At 39.8% G+C, this 17,651-nt stretch overlaps 1 long non-coding RNA gene across 1 annotated transcript; it reads right to left on the reverse strand.

Annotated features, from left to right (window-relative positions):
* Positions 1 to 4,141: 4,141 nt before the first annotated feature.
* On the reverse strand, positions 4,142 to 11,455 carry LOC110350247 (uncharacterized). Its single transcript, XR_002396709.2, has 3 exons — positions 11,318 to 11,455; positions 6,296 to 6,414; positions 4,142 to 4,243 (listed from the first exon to the last, which is right to left on the reverse strand). It is a non-coding gene; the product is annotated as an uncharacterized LOC110350247 (long non-coding RNA).
* Positions 11,456 to 17,651: the final 6,196 nt, after the last annotated feature.

Below are 17,651 nucleotides of genomic sequence, written 5' to 3' on the forward strand. Positions count from 1 at the left end.
ACTGGGGATCGAAACTCGGGTCCTTGCACTTGCGAGGCAGGCGGTGGAACCACTGAGCTAAATCCCCGGCTTTGTTTTTTACAAATTTTTTCTTTAAATTCATACATCACCAGTGGGTGTTTTTGCTGCCTTTGCACAGATGAGAAAACTGAGGTCCAGCATGATTAAGTTATTTGCCTATGGATTAAAAACTAGTTAAGTACTGAAGCCAGTATTGGAATATATGTCTTCTGGCTACAAACCTAGGTTTACCCAATATACAGCTCTCGTCCTTTTTTTATTTGTTGTTGGAGATGTTTTGCTTTGTAATTATAGACTCAAGGGTCAGGTTGAAGGGAATGTGAAGTCTAAATCAGAGCCTGGTGGCCACAGCTGAATGGTCACTGTTCAGATGATGATCCAGCTGCCATGACCAAGTGGAATGAGGCAACTGTCTCCAGCACCTGAGGGTCTGGAACATGATATGGGTTCTCTGGGAGGCTTTTCTGAAACGAAACCTTGCTTTGACCCTGGTTAATTACTCTGTAGTTATCCACACAGCTGAATTCCTGCTGTCAGGGGGTGCCACGATGCATGTCCAGACTACCAATGAATTCGGAGCAGCTCTGATCTCAGTGAGCTTGCCCTGGGGCTGGGCTGGATGTCCCAGTGAGTGTTTATCTTGTGATGAGGCTCTTGTGCTCCTGGATCCATCCTGGCTTTCCAGTCGTGGTGGTAACAGGCTTTTCTTCTGGGACATCCAGGAGCTGGAAATCTCTCACATGGATCACACACACAACTGCTGCCAGCTCTGCTGCAGGCCTCCTTCACTCTTGCTTGATAGCAATCAAGCCCTCCCAGTTGGAGCTTGTTATCTGGGAGCTGTCCAGATCAAATGATGAAAACTGGTTAGGGTGTAGTCATTATGGTCAATTACCAGCAACAGCCCATGAGATGAAGCCTGGCAAACCTGGGAATCACTGAGCATGAAACTCTTGGGAATATGAAAGGATATGGAATCCATGGGTTTCTGATTGACAGTGTAGTGACTCACAGGATTCTCTCTTCTCAGAAGGTGTGTTGAACAGGAATAGGACACTTGATTTTGCTGCGAGCCAGTGAAAGAAATCAAGTGAGAAGCCAGAGTGTGACTGGGAGCAGAGTGTGCAGAGTTGTCTGTGCCTTCCCTTGAGAAGCTACTTTCTGGGGAATTTCAGTGTTTGAATCATGAGAATTTCCCTAGTCTGCTAGATGAAGTGCCCGTTTATTCTTGAAGGCTAGGATCTTCCTAGTACTTTAGACTGGTGGCTTAAAAATACTTGGTCCCTGGACCCGCAGTAGCATCACCTGGAAAGAGTTGAGAAATGCAACTTATGGGCCCTTGCAAGATTCTCTGAATCAGAAACCTGGGCAGGGGTGGGGCAGTGGCTGTCAGTTCTAACAAGTCCTCCCCAGTGATTAGGACTTAGGACATGTGCTCAAATGTGGGTCCTCCTTTGTTAGACCTGTGCTGGTCAAAGTGTGTTTGGGAGCATCTCCTGGGTGATACTAGAAGTGCAAGATTCCAGGTCCAGCTCAGTTTGAATTGGAGCTTGCATTTCAACAAGATCCTCACATGGTTTGACTGAATTTTAAAGCTTAAGGACTGCTTCTCTAGAGGTAAGATTCTCAATTTTGGATGCTTTTCAGACTTACCTAATACCAAGGCCCCACCTCAGACCAATTAAATCAGAGTTTCTTGGGGTGATGCCCAGATGTTGGTGTTTATTAAATGTTTTTCTGGCGATTCTAATATATAGCCAAGGCTGAGAGCAATCACCTTGGACCACCATAGGCTCCAGAATCACAAGAAGCTGCATCTATTAAAAACAAAACAAGCAGCCAACCATGCAAGCACTGGAACAAACTGGTGGTAGAGCAGAGTGAAAGACATGTTAGTGCATCATGAATGTGCAGTGCAGTTATTGATCCCAATTAGCCTTTGGGGGGCAGCAGGATGCCATAAATAATCATTTACCCTGGAGGCTATCACGAATATCGTTTTCTATGTCTTGTAACAGGAAAAAAGTTGCAAAACATGTTATAGAGAACCTGAATAAGCTTATTGTTTCTGCGCCAATGGGATAACCATCATGAGTGAGGTGTGGATGAGTGTTATGGGATAGAGATGATAAAAATTGCTAAGTCTAGGTCAGAGAAGGCAGGTGCCTACCTTTTAGAGATTTGGGGACTTTGATATTCAAATCCAGAAAATTACTTTCTAGGCCATCATTGCCACTTGGTATTTATTTAGCATTCTTGGTATTTAGAGTTTTCTTAGTTATCTGGTTATTTCTTCCAATACCTTGCACAAACTGTGGAGGCCCAGAAAAGTCAAAACTCTCTTAAGACCAGTTAGGAAGTGATAGTCAAGGGGTGAAGATGTGTTTCCTCGATGTCTACTGTGAAAGGTCTGGAGATGTCATTTTCTTTTCATGATGGCAAATGCTACTTCCACAAGGAGGGACACTCAGATCCTTGCATGTCCTCAGTGAACACTCAGTATTCCTGCTACCACTCTGCTGCTTCCTTCAGTCTTCAAGTGCTGCCTGGAGCCTGGGGTTCCCTGGGAGTATCCCAGGAAATCTCTAAAGGAGGAACTGTTCAGCTAATTATAAAGCTGACTGTTGTGTGACTGTCTTGTTCACGTTAACACTCCCTCCTAGCACAAGTTTTCATCTGGTGCTGGATGAACATATTGTAATTATGCTAATCACGTTGGCTGGGCAGCCGCAGGCCAAGAGGGAGGGGTGCCCACACCCTAATTGTTTCCCGCTCCTGGAGCAGTTGGTTGTCTGCCTGCCCAGGTCTCCAGACAGCAGAAGAAATACTGTGTGGCTGGCTGGCCTAAGAGGAGGCCTGCACAGGTTTTCCTGTCCTTAGGGCTGCCAGATCTGCCTGGCTTGAAGAGAAGGAGGCGACAGGGTTAGTTGCTAAAGCCTCGGCAAAGGGATTTCCTGCTTGATTCATTGAGAACTAATGTAGGATTGGCTTTTGTGACTGTGGAAGGGCAAATTGATCTTTGGTATCTTTTACTATCTTTTTGGTGGCAGTGGTGGTTCTTCTATTCCTCCACTTCCTCCTATCTTCCCTCCTCCTTCTCCTTCTCATCCTTCCTTTTGTCTTTTTTTTTTTTTTTTTTGGCTACCAGGGATTGAACTCAGAACCTTGTGCTTGCGCCACAGGTGGCAGAACCACTGAGCTAAATCCCAAGCCCCCTTTTATCTTCCTTAAACCTTTAAGGACACTGTTTTCCTGGTGGCTTGGATTTTGCTGGCAGCCAAGATAATTATAAAGATGTAATTACAGACATAGCTATACAGTTACAGATATAATCATAAACATAAATATCTTCACATATAAGTGACTTAATATGTGACTGTTAAAGACAACTTGTTATAAAGGTCAATGCTTAATGTACATTTGGTCATGAATGAGGGAGATATTTTTGGTCATTGTTCTTTATATGATACCATGAGTTATAACAAAAATTATCAATAGTTGGCACCAATATTTATTTCCTTAAGAATGGGCTGGCTTTGTTTTATGAAGTAGTGGAGTGGATCATGTAAGGGTGAAAAATAGATCTCAGGGAAGTTTCTGGAAGAAGGCATTACAAATGAGATCATTTAGGAAATGGGGGAATTTGTTACTGCTTTTTAGGAGTAAATGAAAGGGGAAGTAGGAAAAGAAGAAAAGCAAGTGGATAGAGTAGGATGGAACTGACAATGTGTAAAGTATTTATTACTTGGTTATCTAAGCTTATTTATTTTAGCACCATCCATCTTCATGAAATCGTTAGTAAAATGTGCTTTACATAGACTTCACTACTGAGTGTGGCTGTGTGCTGAGTGTCTATCAAGGGAAGCGAGCTGAGTCCCACATCTGAGCTGATGTAGACTGAAAAAGAGCATTTAACCAGAGGTGACCATGACCTTATTAACCTCTTGGTATCTCAATGGAATTTTACAGTACATGCAATGCTGGTCCAAGGGATTTTAATCAGATTCTATAGGGCAGCCTGACACCGTCCTCATTCTAAGTTATACTGAACTATCAGTGGAGAAGGCCAGTCCTGACTTCTATCACTGGTTAGAACTCTGCAATGACTTTATTACCTGTTTGTGCTCAGTTTTGTGTATTTCCAATCTTTAATCGTAGGAAGACCATGCAAGGAGTTCTTTCTTCTTTTTTATTCCCTTTGGTGCCACAGAGGTCTTTGTAGCTGCAAAGGATTCCAGAGAAATGTTAGCTCTGTGTTATTGGTTAATGGGTTTCATTTATCACTACAATTCTGTGGGATTGTTTGATCAGAATCAGCTGTGAAATTCATGATTCAATCCAAATTTTCTTAGCTTCAACTAGTCTGGTTTATGGTACTGTGAATCAAGCATGGGATGAAGATTATTAGTTGGATTTCTGTAGTTTACCAGTTAAGGCCCTGTGGTGTCTTCAGCACTCTGCTAGAGTTTAGGAATGGAGAATACTGGATATGCAATTCTTGAGCACATGGTAGCATATTTTTGGGGTGTATCTAACCTCTTATGTTCTAGTATATCTCTTAAGTTTTCTTTCTTTGATCTCCTTTTTTTCCCCTATTTTGTTCTTCTCCCTTTTCTATCTTTTTTTTGTCTCCTATTTCTACATCCATATTTCTCTTTGCTCACACTCTACAACTAGATATGTTCATCCTTAATCCTTCCTTCTGTAGCCTTATAATTTTTTAATCATCTGAGTATAGATTTAAAAGCAAGAAAACAAATAGACAAACAACAAAGGCATCTCTCACAATCCTGATTTCTGAACAGTCACTAACAGGTTAAACAGAATGTCCCTGCCCTTGTTCTGTAAAACTTGGCCCAGATAGTAGAGCTCAAATGGCCTATTATCTAGGAGATCTTCATAATAGTGGGCATTTTGACCTATCAAGCAATATGGGCTTTTTCTCATAACCATATACAACATGCTAAAGGCAGGGCAGAATTTCAATACTAAATAGGAATTACCCTAGATTCCTGGCAGTGTAAACCAGATTGCTAGTACTCAGTTTTTTTTTTATTAGAGTATCTCTTGTGGGTATGAACATTTTTCTTTTGTTTTTAAGGGCTAGTTAATAGGAGAAAATGAAAAACTCATTCATCTCAAAAAAAATTTTGGCTGAAGACAGCCATTCTGGAACAAACAATTTAAATATTATTTACATGCTTTTAAAGTCACAGCATGGACTTGGGTCTATTTCTGAAACATTAAATAGCCATTCAACTTGCTATTCTCACTGAGATTAGATGAATTTAATCACAATTTAGGGTGTGTTACTATTATTTTCAGGAACCGACAGGCCTGCCACTGTTAGTACAATGTCTATGGAGTAAGCTTTGGCCAAGGCCTATGAGTCTATAAATTGATGAAGATTTCACATGCTACACAAGAGATTAACAGTGAGGATGCTAATTGTGTGTGTTAATCCACAGCAGGCTCAGATGTCTGAACAGGATGGAAAGTTTTGGAAGCCTCCACTGTGGCACACACTAATATCTAGCTGGTGTTCCTATTGCTCAGATCTACTCATGAGAATCACGCATGGACCTTAGGAAACAAAGAGGCTTTACCAGGCTGAGCTATTTGTGACTATATGAATTCCCACTACACCTGGTTTTGTTTTCCCCCTTTAAGGAATCTGACAGGCAGTTAATAGCTCATGAAAAAGCCATATCCAAACTGTACTTTGAGGGAATTGGAAAATGCTGCTTTTGAATGATTTCCTTCCCCTTGCAACTCCCAAAACTGGTCCAGCAAGAGGCCTGGATGCTGAGTAGCTCCTCCAGCATTCAAATGTTTCTGAGCAAACACTAGAGGCAATCAAATTACCTTAACATCAGCCTTTTCAGAGCACTCACTTGAGATGACAGTTTTAGCTTCAAAAGAGGTATGCAAACCGGAATAATGGAATGTTCCATTTTATTAAGTTCCTGGCCAGAGGGAGGGATTATATTAGAAGAGAGAAAAGGTGGGGAGTTTTAGCTTGATTTCTGTGACACTGATAAGCAGTAATTTTTGCAGAGGGGGGAAAAAGTAATCCACTGCAATAAAACCATTTTCCTAATACCACAGGAGTGAGTTATTGCTCCAAGAGAGGCATGGGTCCTAATGGCTGCCTGAGCTTCCATCTCCATCTTTCATGGGTCAGCCTGGGTGTTTTTATAGTGCTGACACAGGAGAGAGCATTTATGTGGCTTCCCTTCACCATCTGTCAACAGTTAGGGGAGAGTGCCACTACCTCAGGTTCCCTTTTGATCTGGTTTCCACGTCATCCTCTGGTTCCAGCTCGGCACTGGAACCACTGGATATGCTGTGGGAGCGGGCGGCTCTGGAGACCAGTTGCACCACATATGTAGCCTGTTAATGGTTAGAAGGACATAGAGTAAATCATTTTTGCAAGAATCAGAGGAAAGTGCCATTTCCTCTCCTGTGTGGTTCATGAGAACCCTGGCCATGCTGCAGTGAGTTGCCTTGCTTTCCCTGGGCCACCTAGAACTTCATCCATGTTCCTTTTCCAGAAAGCAGGACTATGTGTCTCACTGGACCCAGTGTTTGGCCTTGAAACAGCAGGCCAGAAAGCTGGTTAAATGCACAAATGAGGAGAAGACATTTTATTGTATGCCTTCATACCTCTGCTTCTATCAACAATGCCCGTATGATTTGGTGTGCAATATAGGAAGTGATCAAAATATATGGTGAATGTTTAAATCAAAACAAGTTTATTATAGTAAAAGACACAAGGCCATTAATCCCCCTCTCTAAAATACTCCCTCTCTCTTTAACACATGTATCCTATCATTCTTGCCACTTCCTAAAGCAGTTCTGGAAATCTTCTTTCATGAGTATCTTTATGATGTTTGATCAAAAACACAGTGAATGCTGCTGCTAAGTGCCAGCCAAAGGAAAGGCAGGCCTATAAAAACATTACCATATGTCCTCATCCACCTTATTCATTGGATCTTGCAATGTTTCACTTCTGTCTCTTCCTCAAAGTAAAAATGACTATGAAAGGTAAATGTTTTTAATCAATCCAGGACATCAAGGCAGCTAGGAAGGTGTAACTAAAGATATTAATGAAAGAAGATTTGCAGAGCTGTTTCAGCAAATGAAAGGAATGATGGAATAGGTGTGTTCAAAATGAGAGGGAGTATTTTGAGGGGATTAAAGGCAATATGCTTTTTATTGTAATAGTTTAAAAAATTTTTTAAAAAATGTTCACCGTATATTTTGATCACCCCTTGTATTACATCCCCCAAGTCACTCAGATACTTACTTTTCATATTACTTTACTTCCACCTGTATAAAATTTGTTGGAGCTGAAAAAAATGTACAATTTTGGTGTGAGGATACCTTGATGTAAATGAATGGGAGACATTTTGTTCCGTCCATTCTCCTGATGATAGAATTCATGGATTCTATTGAGTTTTTGTGTAACTGGTCTTGGTGGAAAACAATCAATGGAAAAACAGTCCTTTGAAGTTAATTTCTGTTCTGTACAGAATCACTTTTACAGAGGTCACATGGGTAGTTCTAGGCTGGAGGTGGGTAGTTCCGCCTAGTTTCTTAACTCCTTTCACTGTGTTTTATCTTTTTACTCTGAAGAAGGGGAGATGAGACAGAGGAAAGGAGAATTTTGAACTTTGTTTACTTTTGCAGGTGTCTTCTGAGCTCAGGGTCCAGCACAGCATAGCTGGGAACACCGTCCACCACGGGATGAAGCTGAGGAGGAAGGTGAGCTGGACAATATGTATTCAATGGAGTCAGAGTAATGGGTATAATTTATTTAGCCCTTGTATGCATCCCTTACACTATGTCCCATCCTGACAAAAATGCTAAATCACAGTATTTTGTGAAGAATCAGCATTTAAATCTCAGCTGGCAAGCACATTTTCTGAAAGAAATAATGAAAACTCAAGAACATGTTAAGAATATATGTTTTAGCATTTATTTGTCAGCATTTATGAGAACACACATTGTGCAGAGTTCCGTCCTTGGTTCTGTCAGAGGGATCAGGGAAGGGTAGTTAACACTGTGTTTAGGGCCATGAGTGTAGAAGAAAGTTCTCCTTTCTATTAATTTTTTAACAGAAATATTTGAGCCACATCGTTAGTGTCTACTCCCCTGCATTGTTACTTAAAGTCTTCAGGACCAGAAAGGTGTTTTCATCTTTACATTTTCTGATGGTGAAATTCTTGGCAATGTACATAGCAGATGCTTGATGTGTATTTAATTGATTGTCACAGGCTCTGGTTGGACCCTGCCTAAAAGTCAAGGTGCTTTGAAGGTAGGAGAGGATAGCTACAAACGCATTCACAGAAAGCACTGCAGAAACTACATCCGATGCAGCTGCCAAAACCTGCGGAGAAAATTCTTGTGTGTGAGAGAGTCTGAGCGCAAACGCAACCTGTATGTACAATGGATTAAACCCTGATTGTAGTGCAGCAGTCTCTGGAGGAGCCTGAGTGCCTTTTGCAGTTCCTTGCTCCAAAGGATCTCATCCAGCTCTAGTTTAGGGTGGTAATAACTTAAACTCCAACACTGGGATGGCCACTGATCAATGAAATGAACTGGCAGTTTCTTGACAGATTTGTGAAATGAAATACCTCAAATTTACCAGCCCAAGAACATTTTTTCACAGCCTATCCATCCCTTCTGGGCTATTCAGAGAGCAAAGTAATAGAAATTAAAACTTTGAAATTGCTACTTGTCCAGTGGTAACCTCTCTGGGACACTGAAGAGTTGCAATTTATCTAGTTTTTCTAGTTAAGAGAATTGGCAATAGCAGCTTCACCAACCACACTGCGTGTAGATGTGTCAGGTACTGTACTAAGGCTCTTGATCTCATTTAATTTTTTCAACAAACCGAGAACAGTTTGTTATTTTATAGATGAAGAAGCCAAGGTTCAGAGAGGAAAGCGAGTTACCTGAAGTCACACAGTGAGGGGACAACTAAAGAAGGACTCTGGGTCTATTTGATCAAAGGCATGTTTTTAAATGTCCTACAAACTACTTTTTTCCTTTTCAAACATCTCTTCTTAAAAGGGTAAATGCTCCTATTCAAAGTGGAATTTGAAGATAATGGATTAGGTCCTGACCCATTGCATGGTACATTCTTCTGATTTAGGAGATAGAAAATGTAAAAATAATTTTTTGCTGTTTCTCAGTTTGGTAGCCAATTCAAATACTGAAAGTACCAAAACCAATAGATGAAACTGTTTACTAGGGAAACTTCATTCTTCTCTGCTACGGGTTGGATTTCAATTCTTCTTTGGGGTTGGCTGCCAAGGCTATCAGGCCTGCTGGCAAGGAGAAGGGCAATAAAACAAGGAGGGCTTGAGGTAGAAACGGTGAGGGTGGGAGGAGAGGAAGAAGAGTTGGCTTCAACAAATTTCAGTCACCTAAAGAACATTCATGTGTAAATGTTGAGCTGTAAGATAGAGTAGGACTGATATTTTGCAGGGAAATCAGGATGTGGCTAAACAAATCAATCAAATATGTAAAAATGAATAAAGTCATTGAAAGGCAGAGGACAGAGAGGGAAGGAGATCAAGGTAAGAATCTTGGAGGAACAGGAGTCATGAAGCAAAGTATGGTCCAAGGTAGCAGAGGAGGAATTCTGCAGGATAATTATTCAAAGTGTCTGCTACATTGTTAGATTGTGAAAAGCACTGCCTACCTATTACAGGGGAGCATGAATATATTCAGATGACCAGAGACCCCTTTCTTATTGTATAATCCACAGAAATGGGTGTGCACAGGTTCCATTTGACACAGAAAATAATTTCATTTATAAAAACCAAATGCATATCAAAAGTAGAGAGTACATGATAATGTATTCACACAGTTATAATAGTGTACAGTAATTTAAAAATGAACTAGTATACATGCAACAACATGGATTAATCTCATAGACAATGCTGAGTGAAAGATTTGAAGAAAGAATTCACCTGGATAGTAAGAATTGAAAAGGATTGATTTTTCTCTCCTCCCTTTAAGAGACATTTGGGATTTTGATCTTCCCTTACAGATTATCTCCAGCAAATCTATCTCACCAGCTGTTGAGGTGGGTTTTTCCTTTTTCCTTCTGTAGCCCTGCTAGAATATAAATTGGCTTCTTTCTTTCTTTCTTTTTTTTTTTTTCTGCTGTGGTATGATTCTTTTAATTCTTTGGGGAAGATACCCAGCAGGAGAATAGCTGGGTCAAATGGGACCTCCAGTCCTAGTTCTTTGAGGAATCTCCACACTGATTTCCATAGTGGTTGCACCAGTCTGCACTCCCACCAACAATAGAGAAGGGTTCCTTTCTCCCCAGAGCCCCGCCAACCTTTGTTATTGGTTGATTTCTTTTCCCTTCCTTCCTTCCTTCCTTCCTTTCTTTCCTTCTTTCTTTCTGTACTGGAATCAATCTCAGGACCTTGCCAATTGTGAGGCAGGGGCCGGAACCACTGAGCTAAATCCCCAGAACTGGTTGATTTCTTGATAGCAGCCATTCTTTCTGGGGTGAGATGGAATCTCAGTGTTGTTTTCATCTGTATCTATTGAATAATCAGTTATGTTGAACATTTTTCGTATGTTTATTTGGTGTTTTTACTTCTTCTTCTGAGAAATGTCTGTTCATTTCAGATGCCCATTTTTGAATTGGGTCTTTGAATTTGGGGGGTCTGATTGTTTTCAGCTCTTTATATATTCTAGATAGTAGTCCTTTGTCTGAGGTATTGCTGTTGAAAATTTTTTCCCACATTGTAGGTTGTCTTAGTTCTGTTGGTGGTTTCTCTTGCAGTGCAGAAGCCTTTTAACAAGATGAAATCCCAATTGTTGATTCTTTGTGCTAGTTCCTGTGCTACTGAGGTTTTGTTCATAAAGTCTTTTCCTATGCCAATGTCTTCAAGAGTTCTACCTAACTTATCTTCCAGCAAGTTTAGTATTTCTGTTTTAATGTATAGATCTTTAATCTACTTCAATCTTAGTTTAGTCCATGGTGATAGATACAGGTCTAGTTTTAATCTTTGGCAGGTTGCAATCCAGTTTTTCCAAGACCATTTATTAAACAGGCTGTCTTTCCTCCAGTGAGGATGGTTGGCTCCTTGTCAAAGATGAGGTGGCTGAGTATGTCTGGAGTTGTTTCTGCATCTTCTAATCTATTCCACTGATCCTCAGGTCTGTTTCTTTGCCAGTACCATGCTGTTTTTATCACAGAGGAATTAACATTTCAATATTAAAGTCTGAATGAGAATATCATTCGTAACTTTGAAATACATACTTGGTTCTTTAAGAGTGTTCAGCCTCAGGGGTCCGCTCAGGTGGCTTCTTCCTCAGCACTTGCCAGGCGCTGGGGTCCACGGGTGAATTCATGGCCACAGCTCGGTGCTTCCCAGCTCACCCCCTAGCAGCCCACGAGACAGCCCATTCAACCGACGACGCTGGGGGTGTGCCCTCCTCACCGGAGAGAACTGCGGACAGTCACAGGGTCGGAGCTCAAATAAACAGCCCTTTGCAACGCCTGCCCAGGGCCTCAGCCCACGCACGACTGGCTAGAAAGAAGCCCACGCAGGGGTGGGGAGGGCCAGTGTGCACGCGTGGCGAGGGCTGTAGGGTGACTTTTTAGCTGGGGTGGCACTGAGCAGGCCTTTACCAGCCCTGGGTGAGATTTAGACCGGTGGCCAGACCTCGCCGGAGGCCCTAGGGACCCGCCTGGCTTCGGGTGGAGGCCGGAGACCACGGAGGAGGCCTGCTCAGAGCGGAAAGCTTGTTGAGACAGAGCGGAAGGAGAGAATTGGTTTCTTTCGTTTACTTTGCAGCTCCTCTTGTTTCCTGATCCACTCAGTGAAGATGAATGCTAATGCTAATAGTGCAGGAGTTTAAGCTGAATGAGAAGTGACCGTGGCCTTTTGGACTGGGCCTTTATGACTAGCGCCTGCCCACTGCCTGCCAGCCATCTGGCTTTGGATTGAGATTTGTTTCTAGTCTTCTTTTTAAAATTTCATATTTAACTCAACTCAGTCTTCTTTTTTTTTTTTGCAGAAGATTCCAAATGAAATACAGAAATAACTGTTTCCCAATAAAAGGCTTTTTTGGTTGTCTCTCAGTGTGAATTTCATGACTGTGTTTGCCTTCTGTGGCTGAAGAAGTGAGTGCTACTTTAGAAGCCTTGGTTAATGTCATTTGATTAGGAGCCGTGTCTTGTGGAAATCAGCATAAAGCTCTCACTTTCTCTTTCTCTTAACAGGAGACATCAGGCTGCTCTTCTTTTTCCCTTGCTTCTAGCAAGGCAAAGATTGCACAGGTTTAATAGCAGCTATCCTGTGACCAAGATTGCGCCAGCTGAGTGTATTAAATAACCACTTATCAGTCCAATTATTTAAATACAAGGTGACCAAAACCTGCGTTTTTTTCATTAATTTTTATAAAATCACATAACAGGAAATATAAAAATGACAACTTAATTAAATTTATTTGATAATTTTTCTGTATATGGTGTATTATAAAACAGTCACTATACAATGCAATGTTATAATCTGGACAGTAGTATCTAGTCTCTTTCCGAATTATTTTTGTGTTATTGTCTTTCTTTGAACAGCACACTTTACACCATTGTGTTGGCCTTTCCTTTTTTCCTGTGGGTGATATAATTTCAGTGAAATGTCTATCCACTAAATGTAATAGTGAAGACGTTGGTGGTGGACATCCTGGTTGGCGTTTCACTGTCCTATATTTTTCAATTATTTGGGCTATTAGACCTAACCCAAATTGCAAATGACTTTTTGGACCCCCTTGTTTTGAATAAATAAAAAAAGAGTTCCATATTCTTTGGTTTAAAAGGTGCATAAATATTATATAATAATATTTTTTTCCTTGCTTTTTGATTATAGGATAGCTTGTTAGATGTTGGTCAGCTCTGTCAACACCACCCATAGAATTACTATAATCATTAACCACTATTGGATGTTTTAAAGTTTTATTTCTTCTTTTAAGTTCTATTATTTCTGTATTATGAATAGTTGACTAAGTTGACATCTTTTTTTTTCATTTTGTAACAGACTTTTCATCTCTAGCATGTTAATGTTTCTCCCTTTTTCAGTTTTTTCTTTTGCAGATCTTTTGGTACTTTTTTCCTATTCAGTCTCAGTGTCCCAAATGTGTCTGTTTTGTATGGCAAAAGAATATCACTGAGTTCTGGAGAAATATAAAAGTTATATCTAATGTATTTATGCTAAGAGTTTTTATAGAAAACTGTCACACAAAATTATAGGTTATTTTTCACAAATAAACACAAATTAGTAAAAGCAAATAAACAGAACTTATCATTAGATTTCACTAGAAACAAATATCAAAGGTGAATACAATGTTCTAAACAGATGTACAAGTGTATCTTGTGCAAACAACAATTGACCAGTAGAAATGACAACTGCCCAGGGATAGTCAGTAAGTAAACAAACTCGCTACCTGAGTGATTCTCAGGGTAAATGGTTAAATGGTTAATTACATAGGATGAACAAATTAGCTGGTGAGGAGTTAGAAAATGAAGGAGCATCCTTCAGTAGGAGAGAGAGACAGTCAAAAATTGGGAATCTGAAGCGAAAGAAAGATGAAGAGAGTAGCTGGTGGTAAAGGCTGCAGGTGAGGGTTGAGAAACCATGCTGGACAGCATAAATAATAAGAGGTTAAAAGTGAAGATCTGAAGGATGGGAATAGCAGAGTTCATGAAAGATTTGAAAAAGAAGAAGCCTCCATTTGAGTAAGAATGAAAATCTAGGTGGTGTCCACCTGCTATTAAGACTTGGAAAACAAATCAAGTCCAGTGGCAGAAGGCTTTCTCAGCTCATAAGTAGAAGCAACTGAGTATTTCCAGTTAGCATGGATTTTGTGTTGAGGGACTGAATTGTCTATTTTTTACCCATTCATTTTAATGGAATGAATTCAGTGGAAACATATTCTTTTATAAGTGAGTATTGTTTCACCTTCTATTGGAGATCTAAGAGCATATACAAAAGTATATATGTAATAAATGTACCCATTGCTTATTACCTCATTACCCAGTTCAAATATTTATCAATAGGTTTTCATTCTTGGTACATAATTATTTTTGGAAGATGAACTCAAGGGAATTTTACCCACCAAATATTCAACATAGAAATATTTGGGGAACTTTTTTCTTCTTTTTGGTAAGAAAAGTTGGCACAATTATGGGAGCAGGCAGCAAAACCTACTGGGGCTGGCATTTGTTGGCCTATTATAAATTGAGACTCAGTATCAGATGGTGGCCAAGAAGAATGGCAAAGTATTCTGGCAGGCTTTCATGTCCTAAACTCATCCTTAACCCATTGCATTGGACCCTTCTCCAGGTAGCTTGGAGCTTAGGGTATCCTTACCTATTTTAGTAACAAAGCACCACTGGAAAATGTTATGCAATCTTTATTCACAATGTCAATAGATGACTGGTAAGATTTCATGTCTGTTTGATAGGGTTATCTTTATTTTAACAGAGAACAAAGAATTGGATGAAATAAATAAATGTGTAATTGCAGAATTGCAGGTGTCAGACAACAGGTTAGGAAATGATTTCTTCAGAGTGCTGGACCTAGACCCTCAAAATCTCTTAGTGGAGGGAGCTACATAAATAGATGTACAAAGTGGCCCTAGCATGTTGGTGTTGTCCTTGAGTCAGGTGGGCTAGCTCACCTTCAAATTTCTCTCCTTTGGGGGCCTTCTGTTTGTGCCCTAGTAGCCCTTTCCTTGGGCAAAGTCAAGATCTTAGGTCTGTGGTCACTGCTGGAGTTGGGCAGTTACTCCTTCCTGTTCTTTCTCTTGGAAGGTTGTCCACCTTCTGCTGCCTTCTGAAATGATTATTAATGAAATCCTCTTCACTTTTTCTGAACTCTTTGTTTTTCCTCTTAATTTCTGATTATTTTAATTCTGCCAGGCTCTTTTTTGTGTTCTCTGTCTATTGGTTTTGGTTCACAAAGTAGCTTTTTTCCTATTTAGATCCTTCGTTTCCATTTCTATCACATCATCTCCCTCTTTCCCTCTTTCTCTTCATTGAGCTTGCATAGACTGGAGCAGGGAAATATATATTTTTCAAAATTTACTAGTCTAATTATTCTATTTTAAATGAAGGCACATTAGCAGTCATATTGATCCATAATATGAAGGCAGTATGAAAACAGAATAAAAATACCAGTTGTACTGTTGCCTTCTGGCCCTTGCTTTGAAATGATTTTTATCTGAAAGAATATCATGGACTTAAATGTGTTGTAAGCTATATTGAAATTTTTCCTAATGAGAAAAATTTATAGTTTTGAATGTATTCATATTAAGCATTTACTGTGTACCTAGCATTGTACTGATCATCTATACCTTGTAAATAGTATTTCCAAATTCTGGTGTTCTATAAATCACGAGTGGAAATAAGAAAAAGAAGAACGAAAGCATTATACAAGTATTAAGCCGTTAAACTGTCACATGGTTTTTCTTAAGAGCTTAGCTTGATTCTGATTTTCTCCATGAAGATTCTCTCATAATTCTTAGAACAGTCATCCTTGAATTCACCTATCCCTTTATTCATCCATCCATTCATATATTTATCCATCATCCATCCATCCATCCATCCAGGATCCATTGATCCTTCCATTCATTCACACACATATGCACACACACCTACATGGTGCTCATTCTTAGTAAGGTACTGTACAAATGTTGGTCATACAAATAACAGTAGAGTTCCCACTCTCGAGGGCTCACAACTTGGTAGAAGAGAGTTTATAATAATAGCAGCTAGCATTTATTGAGCTCTATGTTGAGCATTGCAAAAAGCATTTTAGAATACATTGTTTTATTTAATCATCAGAGAAACCACTGAAGTAACACTTTATTTCATTTTTTTCATTGTTACATGTAGATAAGGCTTACTCATGCTCACTGGTGTTCATTTTCTGTTGGATGACACTGATTTTTTTTTGGCAAAAATCAAAAAGAATTTTACACTGAAAATTTGGCATGCTCTTTGACAATTTAAAACTACATAAACTGAAAATTTTAGATCTAGTTTACAGATCTTGTTTTGTATTTAGTTTTATTACCCTATATCCAACAATTTTAGACTTCATGATTCTTAACTAGTTTTAATGCTTACCATCAAATCTTTCATATGATTACCTCTCTACTCTTTAGCTATTTTTAATTAATGTTCTCCATTGGCTCAGCAAATTTTTCCAAGAAGGTTCCTGGTTGATATACTTAACTCCTGGATATCTGAGAATGTTTTCTAGTTGGTTTCATATAGAAAAAATAACTTTTCAGAGTGTATAATTCTTGGTTCGAAACTATTTTCCCTTAAAAGTCTGTGTTTATTACTCCATTGCCTTCTAGCAATCAGAATTGCAAGAGAAAAATCTGAGGTCAGTCTGAGTTTTGTCTCTTTGTAGGTAACTTGCTTTCTCTTTCTGGATACTTGGAAAAATTTTTCTTTATCCTTGAAACTTAAAAAAGTCACAAAGATATGTCTAGGTGTTGGTTTCTTCCCATCAAATTTTAGAGGCACCTCATGAGCCTTTTCCATTTCTGAAGTACCATTTTACAGATGAGGGAAATGATTGCCTGGCTAGAAATATTAAACATGAGAGCTAGATTAACTTAGGAAGTGCTTTTCTAGAGTCCATAAACCTTAAATCCGATATGCTCAGCCTCATAAAATCTAACTGCTTATGTGTCTAATTTCTAGAAACGTTCACTGTTCCTGCTAAGTCACAGGAGAGGCTCTGGGTCCACCTTTGGACATCTAGACACCGATAGTGCTCCCTTTGGGGATGCCTCCTGGAATGGAGGATTAACTGGGGACACTGCTACTCACAGTTATATAAGGGACACGTTCAAACATGAACTAGAACCTGAATCCTTCAGCCCAGTTTGGGAAGAACAATTTCTTCTACTAATCTTTGGTTTTGACTTCTTTTTAGTAATGCAAACTTTTTTCTTATTCTTGCTCTTGTTCCCCTTTTCCTTCTCTTCCTTCTCCTTCTCCTGCTCCTTCTCCTCCTTCTTTTTTCTCCTCCTCCATCCCAGGTTGAAGATTTTTCCTGGTTATCTGTGAGTGGAAATTATGATTGTTGTAAAGAAGTAACAACTTTGGAAACATGGAGGGTAAGTAATTTGCACAGAGTTCCATAGCTAGAAGGAGTCAGAGTGATAATAATATAGGAGAAAGTGTAACTTCCAACCTCCTAGATGTTAGATATGTCGAGTTTGTGTCCCCTGAAATCGAAGAATGAATTCCAAAGGGCAATGCAGGTTAAGAGTAGGGAAGGTTTACTGGGAAATAGGAATAGCTCCTGAGAGACAGGAGGTGTCCCCGAAGTGGGTTGCTACTGAAGCCCTTTGTCAGGAGAAATTTATACAGCAAAGTCTCAAAATGGGTACAACGTAGATCAAACTACAATCAACCTATAGGATTGCAAGTATAGCTGCTTAGCTAATATTTGTCCAATAGGGAAGTGGGTCACGTAGCAAAAGTATACGGAAAGAACAAAGGCACTTTTGGGAAGGGATGGGTCCAGATGCTGTGGTCACCCACCTGGGTGACTGATGCCTATCTGGACTTC

Source organism: Heterocephalus glaber, unplaced genomic scaffold (assembly GCF_053883595.1).
Source record: "Heterocephalus glaber isolate CG9 unplaced genomic scaffold, H.glaber_assembly_v1.0 deba00001457, whole genome shotgun sequence".
NCBI lineage: Eukaryota > Metazoa > Chordata > Mammalia > Rodentia > Bathyergidae > Heterocephalus > Heterocephalus glaber.